Genomic DNA, 6,730 nt, shown 5'->3' on the forward strand with positions numbered 1-6,730 from the left:
GCTTGCTGGTCATAGACAGACAGAACCCTGAGTGGAACCATGGGAGTGTGCTTGCTGGTCACAGACAGGATCAGCTTCCACCCTGAAGAGCCCAGGGCCACCTGCTCAGCACACACTGGGCAGAGCCCTTCTGCCTCAATCAACAACTAAAGAAGCATCTCACAGCCATGCTCACAGAACATCCTGATAAAGATATTTCTGCAGTCGAGACTTAGTTGTCTAGGCTGCATGAAGTTGAAAACACTAGAAAACAGTTTAAATAACAGAAGTCTAGTTTGCTGGCTAAAAATTATCTATAGTATCATGAGAATTATGTTATCTTGATTAGTGAATTTTATAAATGTTTAAGAGCTTAGAAAGTAGCCAGGCTGTGTTGCCAATATTTTGATAACATTAAATCCGTGACCAGCCCTTTGAGAACACACCATTCCTGGTGTGATGTCTTCATGTAGACCCTGGAGCAGGATAAGACCTGTCTAAGGTAAAGTGAACGGCTGACACCAGATCTACCCCAAGCTATAGCAATCCCTTGTACCCTTCCAACCCAACCATCACTTCTGAGAGGCATGTGTACACTTGCTTTTACCATTTAGCCACTTTCTAGTCACTTCTCAGAGAAATACAGTAGGACTGTCACCAACAGTGACACCAAACGAGTGTTTCTAACAGTAGCAGTAACCTTCTCTTTGGTAAACCCATGGGATATCTCATGGTACTTGACCTTGGAGAAGCCGTGTTTAGCCCATGTTCTCTCCCATGACACCAGTCTCTGCTCTGTCAGTGGTTCTGAACCCACCCTTTCTTACGTCTCTGGCTATTTGTTTCTTTTGTAATTAACATCCCAAAGTAAAGGCTGCATAGACTTGAGCTACTGTGACCTCTCTTCCACCTCCTGGTGGGAAACTTACTTTATTACCTTAGTTTTTAAATAACATGTACTTATAAAGGCTCCAAAGTAGCATCATGACCTCAGACTCCTTTTCTAATTTTGTTTCTCCTCCTCATACTTGCAGGAATCTCAAAGTCCATATAGCCAATCAACAAACTTGCAAGAATCTCAAAGTCTGTGTAGTTGGTCAGCAAACTCATCATTGTCAAATCTCTACTCTTCAGCAGAAGTTTTAGATGTTGATATACGGAGCCAACCTCTATTCAACTGTTAAGACACCAAATCTACAAGTCAGTTACTCTTGTCATGAATTATTAGTTGTAACAAGCCCTCGGTGCATTAAGCGAATGATACCTATTCCTATAACCTAACTGAAGCTTCATATTAGTTGACCAATGTTATCCTTCTCTCCATCTCCCCTCCCCTTATAAAGATTCAGAATATACTGCTAATATACATGTTTAAAAAGATAAAATGCCAACTTTGATACAAGAGCAAATTATATGTATATATATGTATATATATGTATATATATGTTATATTTATACACACACATATGCACACACAAATATATACATATATACACATACATACATATATATTTAATCAGTTACATATTAGTTCATGTATATTATTAAATATCATTACAAATTATAAATAATTATACAGAGCAAACAGGAGAGAAAATGGAAAGAGTTAGAAGAAATGGAATTTAGACTCTCTAAGATGAGCTCTTACTCCACATGACTTAACATACCACTCTTTATTGATACTAAACTTTGTATTTAGCTTTATCATCCACCTTGAATAGCATTAGACTCATCTATGAACAAGGATCATTTGGTATAGGAAAGAGGAACAACAATAAGAAAATAGGATCTGTGTTTAAAAAAAAATCTGTCATTTATTATTTGACATGAATCCATTTAACTCTGATCAATGGCTTCCAATGTTTCATGAGATCATCAACATAGAATTAGAGCTAGCTCACAAGAGAAAGAGTGAATTTGGGATTTGAAATAGTGCCTAAAAGTGACACCTTGGTACTTTCTCCCTGTCTCATAGTCTAGTCTGCAAGGAGATAAAACTGATTGGACTAAAATCACAGGAGTGTTTCTATTGAAAGCAGAGGAGCGCAACCCAGTAGCAGAGTAGATGTGCTTTGGACATGAGCTATTCCTGCAGCTCATGTGTTTGTGTGTGCTCACCCTTGAGCTCTGCCCATAGGAGACTATGGAACACAAACGGCTGGATAAACAGACTTGGAACTTGGGATAATCAATTTCAATTATCAGCTTGATGCAGCCTGTAATCTCCTGGGAAGACAGTCTTTTTTAAAAGAAATATGTCTCTGCTTGTTTATTTTGTGTGCACTTGTATGTGTGCCAGAATGTATGCATGTGCACCATGTGCATACAATATCCACAGAGGCCAGAAGAGGGCATCAGATCCTGTAGAACTAGAGCTATGGATTGTTGTGAGCATCCTAGTATGGGTGCTAGGACATGAACCCGGGTCCTCTGCAGAAACAGAAAGTGTTCCTAACTATTCCCATGGTATCCATACATGCCTTCATGCAAACATTCATATACATAAAATAAAAATAAATACATCTTAAAAAGTAGGATTGAATCCATATATTAACTTGTAGAATAAATATGATTTTCCTTTGGGGCTGTCCTGGCTTATTCAAACACAACTGGCAACATTATTTTTGTAGGAAAATGTGTTGCAAATTCTAAATTCCAAACAAACTTGGAACAACCTGTTCACAAGTTTGGGACAGCTTGCACACTGTGCATTTTGGATTTTAAAAGTTAAATGACACTTTAGTGGATAAAAAGTATCAGGGCATGTGATCTATAAAATTATTATTAATTTTCAGTAAATTCTGCTAAGAACCCAAAGGTGTGCTGAAGTAGAATTTCAACCTCTGCAAAGCATGCTTGGTAAATTTCCAAGAACAGATTGAATCATGATATTTTCAATGTCCAAAAATTTGTCTTTCACTCATAAAGCAAAGAGTGCCATGCTGCACATTTCAACACTTATGTCTTCATCGTAAATAAAAATCAAGTCCAAACGGAGCCAGTGTCAAAAGCAAATAAATCAAAAATATCACTACAACGCCCTTTGATTTATTTTTAATGCAGGAAATAAAGTTGGGCATTAATAATAGGGAGCATAGGTAACATTAACCATACACAAGACCTACACCCCTAGGCCCCTACACCCCTATACCCCTACACCAAGACTGGAGACAGTCCATCAGGCCCCCCCAAGTGTTACCACCGGCTTCTGATATGTAAGTTGGTCTGAATATGCTTGGCCCATGGGAAGTGGCACTATTAAGTGTGACCTTGTTGGAGGAAGTGTGTCACTGTGGGGTGGGGCTTTGAGGTCTCCTAGTGCTAAGGCTCTGCCCAGTGCAGAAGAAGTCATCCTTCCCTCCCTCCCTCTCTTTCCTTTTTTAAGACCTAATCATTCTCTCACTGTAGCCAAAGCTTGCCTAGAGCCCAGGCTGACCTGAACTTGTGATAATCCTTCTTCAGTTTGTCCCACAAAGTGATGCCATCACAGGTGTGAGCCACACACTTTGACACTTGCTCACCTTTGGATGCCCTCGGCACGTATTGTCTAGAAGCTTCACACAGGACCTTCTCTGCTCTCCTCCAGTGAATTTAGGTTCCCCTTCTCCTTACCCATGCCAGCTCATCTGAATTTAACTTATACTTGAATGATCACATCTTATCAATTAAAGGAACCCTCATTTTCACCATCTGATGAAAGGTGAGAGTAAAATTCATCTCTCTATGGCCCTCCCCCATCACTTCAATAAAATTTCACTCAATTTTATTTTACACTATGGGGATTTATCTTTCATGTTACATATTTCATTTTACTTAGAACCAATACACATTGAATCTAAGACAAAGTGTATGTAAATTGGCCTAATTAAAAAGCAGAGTTTAATCCTATGTCTTAGTTTTTGTTTTTGTTTTTAGAAGAGAGCCTTCCTTGCATCAAAATTTTCTCTCATATCTTTCTGGCTTCCATCTATGATGGCCACTCTTAGCATCTGTTAGTACTTGACTGCTGCATTTGTTCCTCTAAGATCTTGTAGTCTGCTTTTTCAGTATACTCCTTGAGTATATTGAAGACTAAAATTTCACGCAAATCAAGTTATTACTTGATGATAAATATGTTTTACATGCCATAAAATATAATGATTTATTTTTCCTTCCTTCTGCCTTTGAGGAAATCACTTCATTTTTGTGAGCATGTACTCCCACTGAGGGCCTCTTAATATAGTCCATAGTATTCTCATTCCTTTACATGTATTGTCATTCCATCTGAGTAACAGAAGTAAGCAAGAAGCCTCAGCATGGCACTTCAAAACAGCCTCTTGCTCTGTCTGGGGGATAACTATTGCTGATAAAGATAACGAGTGTCTTAAAGGATCCTTTATAGTGTTCATTAGCTGCGTAGGATGTGGTGATAGGAAAGGAAGGTAACCATAGGTAAGTTTGAAGCCCTTCATAGCTCCATTCACATAGAGGAGGAAGGTACCATAGGTAAGTCTGCAGCCTTTCATAGCTCCCTTCAGGAATGTCAGAGGTCTCCCAGCCCTTCATAGCTCCCTTCAGGAATGTCAGAGGTCTCCCAGCCCTTCATAGCTCCCTTCAGGAATGTCAGAGGTCTCCCAGCCCTTCATAGCTCCCTTCAGGAATGTCAGAGGTCTCCCAGCCCTTCATAGCTCCATTCAGGAATGTCCAGAGGTCTCCCAGCCCTACTGTCTTGGGAGAGCTGTCTTGAGCATCTTCAGTGGCTATCCACTCTGAATGAGGCAGAAGTGCACAACAGGACATAGTCTGTGAGAAAGTACAGGTGAGCTACAGTTTCTAAAGTTTGTTCTACATTAAGACACTACTGTAAAATAGAAATCTGCATAAATTGAGGTTTTACTTTGTTTCCTAACTAGTATACTTTACAAAGTAAAACAGTGAAAAAAAAACAAAACATTTTTAAAATTTATTTAACCCAATATAGACAGAATAGAATAAGTTAACAGAGAAATTAATAAAAGTAATATATTGTTAATTAAAAACAAAACCCAGACAACCTTGAATCCACTGTCAAGTTCGAACGTTTCAATTTGGGTTAGCCACATAGCATACTCAGGAGCCACTAATCAATACCTCTGACAGCACTGGGACCCACTGGCTGTGCTATATGGAACAGTGCCAGCCCTCTGTAGTGCTTGCAAACCACAAGTGTGTCCTGATCGAGATCTTAAGAGAGCTACTGAAGAGCAACAAGTACACAATGGAATCTGCAGTCCATCTTTCTGAAGGTCCTGTTAGTGCCCGTGGTGTGCCTACATGTTTTAGATCAACTTGTCACAAGCTACGGTCATTTTGAAAAATGGAATGTAAAATGAGAAAAGTTACCCAGAAGATTCACCTGTGTATTTTCTTAATGATCAAGGTGAGAGAGCCCAGATCCTTGTGGGTGGTGCTAACCCTGGGCAGGTAGTCCTGGATGCTTTATAAGAAAGAAGGTTGAATAAGCCATGAGGAACAAGCCAGTACTCAAAGTTCCTGCATCAGCTCTTGCCTCCAGGTCCCTGTCTTGAGGTCCTGCCCTGTCTTCACTGAAGTGTAGACAAATAAACTTTTTTCTCTCAGGTTGGTTTTGGCTGTGGTGTTTTATCACATCTATATGCCCCTTAGTTAAGACCTATGGCATCCATTTTTAAAATGTTGACAGTTAGTGTCCTACTCTCAGCCTTAGACCAGTGCAGAGGATCTGAAGGCAGAGTATGATGCTCAGGTGTGCATGAGCATCCTGCATCCTGTACTTGTGAGCCCCTCAAGGCAAGCCTTCTCTGTTACATAGTGCCAGGGCTCAAACCATACTTTCTGGCGATGAGTTTAGTTTCACATATCTATCATGAAATGGAAAGTATGTGCTGTCCTGGTGTAATGTAAATAACCATGGGGTCAGCTGTGTCTTTAAATCCCATGTCTCATAATTGAGGTCTCATGGACAGTCCCTGCAGAAGAGAGAATAGGGGATTCCCACCTGAAAAATTAGAGGTTAGGCTAGTTATTCAGAAAGGTTCTTCCCATAGAGAAACTGAATGAACATTCACTAAGTAATTCAGTATCAGCATCAGGAAGGCATTGATATAAATCATTCAATAAATGTACTAAATAATATTAATTCAAAATCATATTTTGATGTTTAATCTATGAAGAACTAAACATAGAATGTTATGAATGAATGAAGCCTTCACTTTTAACATATGTATAGATACAGATGTAATGCATTTTTACACTCAGATACATACATGTTTGTATCTATGTGTGCATGTTTGTATATATACACAGATTTGACTCTATAGATGATGATGAATAAAAGTTTACAAACCAGTTGCTGTGTAATTGTGTCCTAACCTATTAATTATCCAAATTATTTCATTCTGAGCATTAGGTGCTATTTTTAAAACAAAAATTCATGATTCCTCTGAATTTATTTCAAGATAAAACAAACTAAAAATTAAGCAAAAATATTTTCACAACCAAAACAACACAAAGCTCCAAGCGCAACTTGTTGAACTCCCAGGAAGCACTGCAGCTTGGACACATGCTCAGAGCAGCACAGTGGCCGAGTTCTCCTCAGTGGTGCAGCTTGGACACATGCTCAGAGCAGCACAATGGCCGAGTTCTCCTCAGTGGTGCAGCTTGGACACATGCTCAGAGCAGCACAGTGGCCAAGTTCTCCTCAGTGGTGCAGCTTGGACACATGCTCAGAGCAGCACAATGGCCGAGTTCTCCT

The 6,730-nt window shown here is 39.5% G+C and overlaps 1 protein-coding gene and 1 long non-coding RNA gene across 4 annotated transcripts in view; one reads left to right on the plus strand and one right to left on the minus strand.

Annotated features, from left to right (window-relative positions):
• Positions 1-6,730, minus strand: part of Sox5 (SRY-box transcription factor 5) — a 968,743-nt gene that overhangs the window by 399,412 nt on the left and 562,601 nt on the right. The window lies entirely within an intron of this gene.
• On the plus strand, positions 297-1,378 carry LOC116099784. Its single transcript, XR_004122384.1, has 2 exons — positions 297-481; positions 1,014-1,378. It is a non-coding gene; the product is annotated as an uncharacterized LOC116099784 (long non-coding RNA).

Source organism: Mastomys coucha, unplaced genomic scaffold (assembly GCF_008632895.1).
Source record: "Mastomys coucha isolate ucsf_1 unplaced genomic scaffold, UCSF_Mcou_1 pScaffold20, whole genome shotgun sequence".
NCBI lineage: Eukaryota > Metazoa > Chordata > Mammalia > Rodentia > Muridae > Mastomys > Mastomys coucha.